This window comes from Macrobrachium rosenbergii, chromosome 43 (assembly GCF_040412425.1).
Source record: "Macrobrachium rosenbergii isolate ZJJX-2024 chromosome 43, ASM4041242v1, whole genome shotgun sequence".
NCBI classification, from domain to species: domain Eukaryota; kingdom Metazoa; phylum Arthropoda; class Malacostraca; order Decapoda; family Palaemonidae; genus Macrobrachium; species Macrobrachium rosenbergii.
In genome coordinates this window covers 9,789,282-9,802,691 of record NC_089783.1, presented here as the reverse complement: position 1 = coordinate 9,802,691, position 13,410 = coordinate 9,789,282, and positions in this window count along the sequence as shown.

Sequence of the window (13,410 nt, the reverse complement as noted above, 5' to 3'; positions counted from 1 at the left end):
TACGAAAACACTATTGATTAGCAGATATCGTACAGATTTACCACCCCATCTCCCCTTCAGGTGGATGGAACTTTGCTGAATTAGTCTAAAGCTTTAACTATTCCAGGTGTAACTTTTGACTTACATCTTACTTTTGAGAAACATCTAATGAAAATTTCAGCAAATGCCACACGAAATTTAGGTGTTGTTCTCAAAGCCTCATGTATTTAAAAAAGCAATAAAATCAATGCAACCTGCTTTAAATCATTTGTGCTTCCTTTACTAGAATACTGTTCTCTGGTGTGGATGTCTGCTTCTGCCAGGGATTTATCTCTTTCAGATAGAGTGGTTCGTGGTCGTAGGTTTCTGTTTCCTAATAGTAGCAGTTGTGACTTGGAGGATCGACTGATGGTCCCTTGTTTGCCATTTTTTCGTAAGTTGTATTTTAACAGAGATCTTTCACATTCACAACTGATCCCAAATCCCCTTCATCTGCCGAGAGCAACCAGATTCGCTGAACAGCAGCACCAATATGCAGTAAATAAGCCTCGCTGTCGAACTTCTCAGTTCCAGAGATCCTTTATTCCTCACGCCGTTGGACTCTGGAACAGCCTCCCAGAGGATGTCGTGCAATTGGAACCTCAGAAGTTCAATCAAAGATGAAATACGTTACTACCCTCATACTAATCTCCTTGCGTTTTAATACATTTTTATATATTTATTAATCTATTAATTTACTTTTTTCTTTTTTTAATAAGTGAGATCTCTTCTTTCTGTATTTCTCTTTGCCTCCTCTTACTTCTTCCTAATGAACACCATATTCTTTGGAAGCTTGAATTCCAAATCAATGGCCCTGTGGGCTTATTCCATATAAATAGGTTTCATCTTTTGAATAATAATAATAATAATAATAATAATAATAATAATAATAATAATAATAATAATAATAATAACTCCAGCATTGTATCACAAACCACCATGAGCCCAAATGGATGACCAAAGGGAGAACACCCTTAGTATAGAAAGACAAGAACAAGAGAAATATAGCGAGCAACCACAGGCCTATCACCTACCTACCAATAATGTGGAAGTTACTAACAGGTATCATCAGTGAAAGGCTATACAACTACCCAGAGGATACAAACACCATCCCCCGCCAACAGGAAGGCTGCAGAAGGGAGTGTAGGGGCACAAAAGACCAGCTCCTAATAGACGAAATGGTAATGAAGAACAGTAAGAGAAGGAGAACCAACCTAAGCATGGCATGGATTGACTACAAGAAAGCCTTCGACATGATACGTGGCTAATAGAATGCCTGAAAATATATGGGGCATTGGAAAACACCATCAGCTTCCTTAAAAACATAATGTGCAATTGGAATACAGTACTTACAAGCTCTGGGATAAGACTAGCAGAGGTTAACATCAGGAGAGGGATCTTTCAAGGAGACACATTGTCCCCACTACTCTTCGTAGTAGCCATGACTCCCATGACAAAAGTACTGCAGAAGATGGATGCTGGGTACCAACTCAAGAAATGAGGCAAGAGAATTAACCATCTGATGTTTATGGACGACATCAAGCCATATGGTAAGAGCATCGTGGAAAAAAGATACCCTAATCCAGACTGTAAGGATTGTATCTGGGGACATCAGGATGGAGTTTGGAACAGAAAAATGCGCCTTGGTCAACATACAAAAGGGCAAAGTAACAAGGACTGAAGGGATAAAGCTAGCAGACAGGAATAGCATCAAACACAGATGAGACAGGGTACAAATACCTGGGCATGATAAAAGGGGAGGATATAAAACACCAAAAGATGAAGGACACGATCAGGAAAGAATATATACAGAGACTTAAGGCGATATTCAAGTCAAAACTCAACGCCGGAAACATGACGAAAGCCATAAACACATGGGCAGTATCAGTAATCAGATACAGCGCAGGAGTAGTGAAGTGGACGAAGGCTGAACTCCGCAGCATAGACCAGAAAACTAGAAAACACATGGCAGTACACAAAGCACTACACCCAAGAGCAAATACAGACAGACTATACATAACACGAAAGGAAGTGAGGAGAGAGCTACTAAGCAGAGAGGACTGCGTCAACATCAAAAGCAGAGTACTGGGGCAATATCTGAAAACAAGTGAACATGAGTGGCTAAGGAGTGCATGGGGAGAAGGACTGATAAAGTAGACGAAGACCCAGAAATATAAAGAGACAGGAGAATGAAAAACAGAACAGAGTTATGGCACAACGAACCAATGCACGGACAGTGCATGAGAAAGACAAAAGAACTGGCCAGTGATGCAACATGGCAATGGCTACAGAGGGGAGAACTCAAGAAGGAAACAGAAGGAATGCTAACAGCGGCACAAGACAGACCCTAAGAACCAGATATGTCCGAAGAACAATACATGGAAATAACATCTCACCCATATGCAAGAAGTGCAATATGAAAGACGAGAACATAAACCACATAACGAGCGAATGTCCGGCGATTGTACAGATTCACCAGAGAAATAGACATAATTCAGTAGCAAAAGCCCTCCATTGGAGCCTGTGCAAGAAACACAAGCTAGCTTGCAGTAATAAGTCGTATGAACACCAACCTGAGGGAGTGATAGAAAAAGATCAAGCAAAGTTCCTCTGGGACTATGGTGTCAGAACAGATAGGGTGATACGTGCCAACAGACCAGACGTGACGTGATTGACAAAATCAAGAAGAAAGTATCACTCACTGATGTCGCAATACCATGGGACACCAGAGTAGGTGAAAAAGAAAGAGAAAAAACTGATAAGTATCAAGACCTGAAAATCGAAATAAGAAGGATATGGAATATGCCAGTGGAAATTATACCCATAATCATAGGAACACTAGGCACGATCCCAAGATCCCTGAGAAGGAATCTGGAAAAACTAGATGCCGAAGTAGCTCCAGGACTCATGCACAAAAGTGTTCTACTAGAAACAGTGCACATAGTGTGAAAAGCGATGGACTCCTAAGGAGGAGGGATGCAACTCGGAACCCCACACTGTAAAAACCACCCAGTCGAATAGGATGACTGCGATAGACAAAAAAAAAAAATAATAATAATAATAATAAAACGGGAATCGAACAGTTTTCCGAAAGCTTTCTGTACAGATTTATCTTTAAATACATGTACATATACATAGCTGTGGATTTGTTTCTCCAATAATAATAATAATAATAATAATAATAATAATAATAATAATAATAATAATAATAATAATAATAATAATAATAATAATAAAGCTAAGACTGTTATAGTGACGGCGATGAAAGATTTATCGACAGCAACAATAGTCAATTTACGTCAAATACTTTAGGTCACGTTGACAGTTTAGATACGACAAACTGGAGTCAATATAATATGCTCAAAATACCTGGTCGAGAAGATTAGTAGAGTTAATGGGAATATGAATATCACATATGATATTTCGAGCGATGGAACACTCAAAAGCACGTGAAATCACACCAGAAAAATTCTTGAGCTAGTTTTGTTTTCTGTGAAGTTATTTGAGGTTATCCATGAATTTTTTTTTATTCAAGTTTTTTCATGTTCTTCATTATCTTGAATTCATTAAGGTATTTTCTTATTTTGGTTATTAGTCATTATTTTCAAGTGAGGAATGTCAGCAAAAATTTTTATTAAAGCGGTTGCAGTGTAAATCAAATGAACAAAAATCGCCACAACATTAGTTACCATAGCAACGTCAACATTATGATCCTGCTTTTAAGGGTGGTATTTATTATCTTCTGTTGCGTTTGATTTACATTATTGTTTCATACCAAAATATATTGTTTGCTTTTTAAACCAATCAATCAGACTGAAAATTGGAGAGAAATAATTGCAAGACACGCGCTGTGCAAATTTGTCTCGTATACTTTGGACCATTGAAAGCTGCAAGGGACGTTTTTATATATATTTTTTGTAGACGTTAAACGTTCAATGTTTTTGAATAATGGAAAACATTTTCACCGATCGTGGGCTGAATAAACAATGTCTTTTTTTATCGGATAACCATGGTTTTATAATGACTGATCTATATTTCGTTGGCTTTTATTTGAGAAAATATAATGAGAGGGAATAAAGCAAGCGCAATTTTATTTTATTTTTTTGCACTGCCCTTTGTTCACTTGTTAATTCACACAAATACACGCACACACATACACACACACACACACACACACACACACATATATATATATATATATATATATATATATATATATATATATATATATATATATAATATATATATATATATATATATATATATATATATATATATATATATATATATATATATATATATATATATATATATATATATATATATATATATATATATATATATATATATATATATATATATATATATATATATATATATATATATATATATATATTGTCAAGTAGGTAAGTCACCTCATCCTCTAAGAGTGCAATGATGCACCAGATAAACTTAATTCATGTTTATTCAGTTGAAACAAGGGTAGTCATGTTAAGCACACCGCTGACTAACAAAGACAGGTTGTGGAAAAACATCGCCCCTTATTGAAAGAATCTCTCATTCCTCACCCCTTAAAATAATCTCTTAACCCTCCTCCTTGTCCTAGTGACTGCTCGAGCCTTTCTTCCCGATACCGCCTTTTGGGAGGCCAAATCCCCACTGGAGGCACAGACGAGCCAGAGAAGGAGATTAACTCCAAAAGAGAAAGCACCCGGCCCTTAACAACAGAATCACTATGTGGCCAGTGCCTACCACATGGCCCAAAAGCATAGAAAACGGACTGCAAAGCGAGCAGACACTGTCATCTGGAAGGAAATGAACTGTAATCCACCAAGGTCTTAAAAGGCAGCCCCAGGGCGGAGCTCATCAGAAATGCCCGTCCACGCAATCCAGACCATTGTCCCTTTTTCACTTGCTCCATCAAAGCATTGATCCTTCCCACGTGGCTGCTTTGAGCCTGAGTCTTTCTTTGTGGTGAAAGCCCTTAATTATTGCCCTCCATACTGGCGCTGAAGACAAGACCCCCTGTCTCTGATGAAAAGGTAAAGTATCAGAAAAGAGGCTTTGAATCAGTCACGAATCTATTACTCTTCTACTGAATTTATTTTCCTTTCTGAAGTGTGATTTTCCACAAGACCTGATTTGTTTAGTGCAGTGATTTAATACCCAAAGTTCACATGTATAATCCCCTTGATTCCTTAATTATGCCACCTATGTTGTGTAAGTAACCGACTGTGTTCTCCATTGCAGACGGAGTTGATAGCTGTGGAATCATCTGTTCACCTTATGCTTGTGCCATGGACATAGACACTACCCCTCACCGAACGGTGTTCTATGAAGTGGATTTTCCCCATTTCTCTTATTGTGTAAGTTGTTGTAAAGTTAGTCATTCAGCAGGATTCTGTTTTATCTGTCTGTTTTTTTTTTTTATTTCCCCATTCTTCTGATTTGGTTTGGTAAATGTAAATATAAGTGATTTTAAGAGAACTGAAGTGTTTATCTGAAACTTTCCCTGTTGAAGTAAAGCCTTCAGCTTAGATTTCTTTCATGATTTTACCTGAGCCCACACCTGTATGCTGTAGTCAGAATTGAAACCCCCATGGCAAGTTCCACATTCTTCTCTAGGTAAAACTCTGATATTGGTGAACCTTGCTCGAATTCTTGTAGCCTGCAAGGCACAAGATCATTGCATGCCTGCAACCTCTCGCAGCTGTTAGCTACTAGCTGGATACAAGATGAGGAAACAAACCTTTTAGCGTAAATCCCTCAATATAAGCACAAGTGAACAGGTTTCCACAGAGTAAGGACAATGTTATTTTATTTTATGTGTTAGGTGCTACCAAAATCGTGACTGTAAAAGCTGTTAGGGATCAGTTAGACTGTGTGCCTGCTACACAAATAGCTTGCAGAGAAGAGAGAGTGTTAGTCATCCAAAACAGAACCTTTTGTTGTTATCACATGTTAGCCTGTATGTTTTCAATGTTAGGATTCTTAGGCAGTGAAGTGATAAATCAAGTGATACCTAAGGAAATAGTGCATTATTTCCTCCCTCATGTGCTCTGGAAAATTTAGAAAGCTGAACAAAGTCATAAAGCCTGAGCCCTGCCCTCTCCTGGGGGTCGAGACGTGCTTCAATATCATGAGCAATGCGCCAATCCTATGCAAAATTGATCTTGAAAAAGGATAATGGCTGGTGCACCTGTCAGTGGAGTCGTGCCCCTTGACTGCCTTCACCATGCCCTCTGGTCTCTATCAGTGCAAGGCAATTCCCTTCAGCCTCAAAAACACCCCTAGCTATTTTCAGAAGCTGATGAACAAAGTCCTGGCAGGAATCAAGAACTGTGTCGTCTACCTCGACAACAGCATAATATATGTCAACACGTGGGAGGAGCACCTGCAAATCCTGAACCAAATCTTTACTGCCTTATGCTAAGCCAACCTGGTTATCAACCTCAAAAAATGTCAGTTTGGCGTGGCCGAAATAATGCATCTCGGTCACAGAGTGGGAAATGGCAAACTAATGCCCAAGGGCACTAACATCTGTGCTATTCAGGAAATGTCTTACCTGAGAACAAAAAGGGAAGCTCAGCAATTTGTTGGAATGGTACAGTACTTCTGGTATTTCATTCCAAACTTCACTGACACTACCGCCCCTATCAGGAACCTCCTCCGAGGGAAGCAGCCTCTTCATGCACTCCCAAGTGTGAGAAGGCAGTCTTAATTAGCCAACCCATTCTCCACACACCCGACTCCGAACAACCCTTCTGCATGGTGGTTGATGCCAGTGACATTGACATTGGGCAGTCATGTTCCAAGAAAAGAATGAGGTTAGGCACCCTGCAGCCTACTATTCTAAGAAACTCAAGCCAGCTGGGACTAGGTGTAGCACTATAGAAAAAGAACTCCTGGGCATGATCTTGGCAATAAAGCAATTTGAATCCTATCATGCTGATCACAAATTCCTGTTAACCGTCAATACAGATCATAACCCCCTTAAGTATCTCACGACTTTCCAAAACCAAAATAAGTGCCTAATGTGTTGGTGTCTCAACCTCCAAGATTACAACTGAAGGATCGAACACATTAAAGTATCGATAACAAGATTGCTGGTATCCTCTCCAAGCAGCTCTAAATCATTTAATCACTGAAGTAACAACCTGTCATCCCACCCTCTTCCCCGGTAAAATGTGGCACTCCTGCCAGAGTGAAGGGTCGCATTATTCCCTGTTGAATTAGTATTCCCGAAAGTGTAAGATGCTTCCTTCCTTGATTCTATCCTTTCCTTGAAATGTAAATGTTGAGTCACCCACTCGCAAAACCAGTGTAAATCACACATAATTGTACATCATGAAATAGATAAGCACCACGAGGCACCTGCGATGCTTAGTGCCATGTGCTGGACAGTGCTGCCAAGTACAAGTATCATGGCATCACCTAAGAAAAGCCCACGAGTACTCCGTTTTAATGCTTCATCAAGGCAAACTAACCACATGACTTTAACGTCACAAAGTTAACTTTATTATTAAGTGAATGACTAATTTTAGAAATTACTTTAGAATCGATATTCTAACCCTATTTTGTGTTGTTATTGTGATTCATGATATATATAGTTGTCAAATACTTTTATTTTGAGTTGGACATAATGCTGCAATATTCTGCAATAACGTACATGTTATAAATGATAAAAAAAATAACTTGTACTTGATTGATTAACAGAATTATTGAGTAAAGATTTTAGTGAGATTAAAAAGAGGGAAGTAAGGAGAAATAATGACTTATGCAGTCAAGATGACTTATCCATAGGCATTTCAATCCAACTTCAGGTGTGGAATGTCAACTTGAATGGGGAGGTGTCACGTAAGTAACTCACCTCGCCCTCTAAGAGGGAAATGATGCACCAGATAAACTTAATTCATGTTTATTCAATTGAAACAAGAGTAGTTGCGTTAATAACACCGTTGACTAACAAAGACAGGTTATGGGAAAATATCGTCCCTTACTGGAAGAATCTCTCATTCCTAACTGCTTAAAATAATCTCTTAATCCTCCTCCTTGACCTAGTGACTGCTTGACCCTTTCTTCCAGGTACCATCTTTCAGGAAGCCAAATCCCCGCCGGAGGCACAGATGAACTGACGAAGGAGATTAACTCTAAAAGAGTAAGTGCCCTGGGCTTTAACAGCAGAATCACCATGTGGCCAGGGGCTACCACATTGCTCAAAAGCATAGTAAACGGACTGTGAAGCAGGCAGATATTACTATCTGGAGGGAAATGAATTGTAATCCACCAAGGTCTTGAAATTTGGCGGCCGAGCAGTGCTCATCAGAAACGCCCAGCCACAGAATCCAGACACTTGTCCCTTTCTCACCCGCTCCATCAGAGTGTTGGTTCTTCTCATGTGGCTACTTTAGACTGAGTCTTTCTTTGTGGTGAAAGCCTTAATTATTGCTCTCAATACTGGTGCTGAAGATGAGGTCCCCTATCTCTGACGAAAAGGTGAAGTACCAGAAACGAGGTTTTGAATCAGTCACGAATCTATTACTCTTCTACTAAGTTTATTTTCCATTCAGAAGTGAGATTTTTCACAAGACCTGATTTGTTTAGTGCAGTGAGTAAATACCCAAAGTTCATGTGTATACCAGTGCCTAAAATCGAGTTGCTTTGGCACCTTCTGTGCAACCCCCTTGATTCCTTAATTATGCTATCTATTTTGTGTAAGTAACCAAGTGCGTTCTCAATTGCAGATGGAGTTGCTAGCTGTGGAATCATCTATTCACCTTGTGGTTGTGCCATGGTCATAGCCACTGCCGCTCTTCCAGTGGTGTTCTACAAGCTGGATTTCCTGTTATTGTGTAATTTGTTGTAAAGTTAGTCATTCGGCAGGAATCTGTTTTACCTGTCTGGGTTTTCTAATTTCCCCATTCTTCTGATTTGGCTTCTTAAATGTAAACATAAGTGATTTTATGTGAACCTAAGTGGTTATCTGCAACTTTCCCTGTTGAAGTAAAGCATTCAGCTTAGGTTTCTTTCAGGATTTTACCTGAATCTACACCTGTAGTCAGAATGGAAACCATTTGGTACGTTTCACATTCTTCCCCAGGTAAAACTCTGATAATATATATATATGTACAGTATATATATATATATATATATATATATATATATATATATATATATATATATATATATATATATAATATATATATATATATATATATATATATATATATATATATATATATATATATATATATATATATATATATATATATATATATATATATATATATATATATATATATATATATATATATATATATATATATATATATATATATATATATATATATATATATATATATACATATATATATATATATATATATATATATATATATATATATATATATATATATATATATATATATATATATATATATATATATATATATATATATATATATATATATACTGAGAGAGAGGGATTCTTTTGCTGAATAATATGGTTGTACGCTAGTGGTAGTTGGTAAGAATTCTTAAACACAAAAGTGGTTTTCTTAAATTTAATGAATTCTCTCATTAAACTTCATGGGGTTAAGAGATGTCAGCTTATTGCTGTGGACGACTTATGCGGTTTTGCACCATAACAATTGGAAAAAATACAACTCATATATCAGCAGGATGTTAGTCCCTTGCATATTGTGCAGTACTAATCTTTATCACCAATGGCCATTTGATCCAGCTTCTCGTCTTCCTCCCAAAAACATACGAATCATCCCAGCTTTCCACCAACTTTACGTCCTCCTCTTTCTTCCTGTTATCACTCCACCCAAAAAAACCACCTCTCATCTATTCTCTCATACAAACCTTTGTATAGTATCACTTCTTATCTGCACAGTTCTGATTCATTCAACCTAACGGTACTTACTATACATACAATTCATCTGAGATGCCTCCACCTTTTACATTTTCATTCGCAACAAAGGAGACTTGGCTCAATATTCTCTCCAATGTTTACTCTTCTTGTTTAGTGACTCCTCCTCCTCCCTTTCCAACGTTAGGCAAATATTCTGCTAGCTGCCTTGATTAATCTACTCCACTACAGATATCTTATCTTTTCCAAAATATAGGATGTTATGTTTACTGCCAAAAGACCTAAAAACTTATGAAGAGGAGCAACTATCTTTCTTTTAAAACTCACTCTGGCGTTCATTTCTCCATTACTTTGTCTTCCTTTTTTGTAATTCACATTCTTGGAAATACTTTCTAATTCTTTTTCCAGTTTCTACGAATTCTGTCCCAAAACACCCTATACCACGTGGTATGGCCTTAAGAGTTATAGGTGTGTGCACGTCTTGTTGTGTGCGTGTGTTGTGCGCGCGTAAAAATCCACACAAGAAAATGTCCCTATTGAAAACGAATTACAAGCCGTTTCATGGCAGAAATATTTAATATTAATATTTAAAGAAACACGTTTTAGTCCATTCTCACAGACTATCTGCACAAAGTATGTGGCATCACTCCGGCTAGTCTAGTCAGGTGATTACGTCAATAAGCCATTTCACAAGTTGCCATTCGAGAAAATAATCCTAAGGGAAAATGAATGGAATAGCACAAAAGCAGCAGCTTCTCTCCATAAGATTAGAGAAATCTAATCAACTCAGTCCTGGATCTGCCTCAAATATTCGACTTCCTCTAATTATCCTTTCCTCTTCTTTGTAAAATGCGCAGGAAGGATTACCATTTGTATACTGTTTGTTCTGAATTGAAGAAAAAGAACGAATCTCGCTAGCCTTTATCAGATGAGAATCTACTCCCCTTAGTAAAAGAAAGAAATTTATCGTTTTGGTTACTGGTGGTATTTTCCTTTTAAATACATTACAATTTTACAGTTTCTTGATGCACTAAAAAATTTAAAGAATGGAAGGATTGTAAAACAAACTCTGCTTTACTTCACTGTTTCTTTTTCTTTAATTAAAATTTTCTTTCGATTATTAAAGTAGTATATTTCAATACTTTAAGACTTTTAACTTAGTATTTTCTATCTTCATTAATACAATATAACCAAGTACTTAAATATTCCTAAAAAATAATAACATTTGACGCTGCATTATATAATGTGATAGCTGTTTTCAAAACAAATATGTAGCTAAGTTTACCTTGTGATTTGTTATATTATAGATATCAGAAGAAAGGAGAAAATACCAATATTAAGTCCTGTACGTAGAAAGTTACGATAAGGTGAGAATAAGTCGTGAGAGTGAGGTGTAAGCGAAAGTGTAGGTCAGGTTACAACTGATTTATTCATCTAAAATTCACACAAGTCATCAACCCTCGCGGGCCTTAATGCAGTCCCAACCTTTGACAAATAGGGAAAAAGGGATTAACTATAGGCCTCTGTTTCTTCACAGAGGCAAATACACAATTATACAAATGTAAAACATATGGCTGTGAAATATATGTACATAGGTGAATGAATGGTATTCTGATACATAGACTGGCACAGTATCAAGAAGGTGACTATAACATTGTCGGAAACATTCACTGAAGACATCATCTCAAGATTTTGTGTCTTCTTCTGACCTTGTGTCAACCACATGGTTCGCATGAAGTGCTTTCTCCGAGGTGCGCCGTGAGTCATCGGCGGGTAGACCGTGTGGTTGAACACATGTGCCTACAGTACATGTTCCGTCTGCTTTTGCCATCATATGCAGTGGTGATGCTCATGGACTGGATCCTTTCTCTCATATGTCTTTTCTTCCATTTCTGTCTGGATGTGATGCTTTATTCTGTGCTTCTCTGGTTTGCTGAGGTCGTGCATGAGGTCGTCCTTGAATATGTCCTCGTAATCCCGCAACAAATCTCTCATTTCTGCTGGTGGGACCTCTAGTGCGATGGGGCAAACTTTCTGCTTCTTCTTGTTTGCTGTTGAAGTTATTGTACGTCTGCTGGGCTGTTGAGGAGATGAATTCTTTGTGGATCTCATGACTAGTTCTTTCTCACTACATTGAGTAGGAGGTTATATGCCATTATGAAATCTGCTCCTAACAACGCCAATGTTACGTCTGTCGTTATGAAGGACCAGTCATAGTCTTGTCTCTTTAATTTGATTTTCTTCGCCTGTTTCCTGTACATGGTTAATGGGGCTCTGCCGGCGGTAGAGACCTGCAGGTTGGGGGGTGGCGTGGGGTTCATTCATTCTGCTGGTCTTTCTGGGATAAAAGACCTGCAGGCTCTGGTATCTACCAAGAATTCCCTGTTGGTTCTTTCATCCCTAATGAAGAAGCATGTCTCTGTCCATTTCTCGTACCTGGAAGAAAGACAGCTGTGGGCAAGCATGATTTCTCTTACAAGGCAACCCGTCTAGCACCCGCTGACATTAGTATGGTTGGGTTGCTTCTGCAATCCTACTGGGTGTTTTTGGAAGATATCCAGCCTTTGTCGCATTTCCTTGCCTTCATCCTGAATCTCCAATGGAAGAAATAGACTCCTTCTGGGTGCTCCTGTCTTCTTTGTGATTGCTTTCCCTTGGGAAAATGCTTTTGTAGATGGGAGTGGCTGGTTCATCATCATTGCTGCTTCCTTCACTGTCAGATGAATGCTTGACACGACACTGCTGATGCTGGCTGCTAGGAGTCTGCTGCTCTATGTGCTGTATGGACCTCGTCAACCATGGCCAAAATTCTTCTATGGGCATGGTGGAGGCTTTCAGCATCGTGGCTACTGTCTGGTGGGATAATTTGATGAGGAGCACTTCCCTCACCAGATCCAAGGATGATTTGGCTTCCCCACCTCTTAGCTGTTTTTATAGCCTCCTCCATCCGATTGCCGCCCTTCACGCCCCACCATCCAGAAGCATGGTTTTTTAGGGCAGAAACAATTTTCCACAAAAAGAAGATCACCTCATCAACACGGAAAACAAATGCTGTCCTCGAAATCCTGGCAGACAACGTATTTGAACAAACAGCAGCAGGCTCGAGGAACTAGACACCCCAGTAACATAAGACATCCTGAAGGACCAGTTGAAGTCATCCTTCAGCATACTGCCAGCCCAGAGAGCGAAGAAGTTCCTGAACCACATAGGGGCACCAATACGCGACAAGAGGCCGCCGCATGTATAGGCTGCAAGGCTTTGGCTGATGGTGTGGGGTTCATTGGCATGATTGGTCATCTCTGTGTCAGCCTCCTAGGGTCGCTCTGGGGTCACCAGTGTGAGAATGAGGTGTAAGCAAAAGCGTAAGTCAGGTTACAACTGATTTATTCATCTAAAATTTACACAAGTCAAAAACTCTTGTGGGCTGTAATGTAATCCCAACCTTTGACAGGTAGGGAAAAAGGGATTAACTATAGGCCTTTGTGTTTCTTCACAGAGGCAAACACAATTATACAAGT